The 278-nt window shown below is 34.9% G+C and overlaps 1 protein-coding gene across 1 annotated transcript in view; it reads right to left on the bottom strand.

The window, feature by feature from the left end:
* LOC119592486 (glucose dehydrogenase [FAD, quinone]-like) overlaps positions 1-278 on the bottom strand; it is a 23300-nt gene that overhangs the window by 13784 nt on the left and 9238 nt on the right. The gene's annotated exons all lie outside the window — the stretch shown is intronic.

Below are 278 nucleotides of genomic sequence, written 5' to 3'. Positions count from 1 at the left end.
GCATGGTATACCTTTCACACACACAATTTCCACGCTCAAGGAGAGAACTCACACCCATGGCCTGGGATTTTTCACCCATTATCCCTCAGGTTAAATAGAAAAATTGGTAGTCCCCCATTCACAAATTTTTAATGGTTACCTGGCAACTATTTGGTTCTAAATTAGTGTGCTTATTGTAAAGTTTTTAATCCTTGTTTGTGAATGTTGAGCAATATATTGTTTTTTTCAGGTGTCAATCTTATGGTCACTAAGAGTATCTTTAAAATATTTAGTTAACT

The sequence above is a fragment of the Penaeus monodon genome, chromosome 30, assembly GCF_015228065.2.
Source record: "Penaeus monodon isolate SGIC_2016 chromosome 30, NSTDA_Pmon_1, whole genome shotgun sequence".
NCBI lineage: Eukaryota > Metazoa > Arthropoda > Malacostraca > Decapoda > Penaeidae > Penaeus > Penaeus monodon.
Note: the sequence above shows the minus strand (reverse complement) of the source record. Positions and strands in the feature narration are given on the sequence as shown.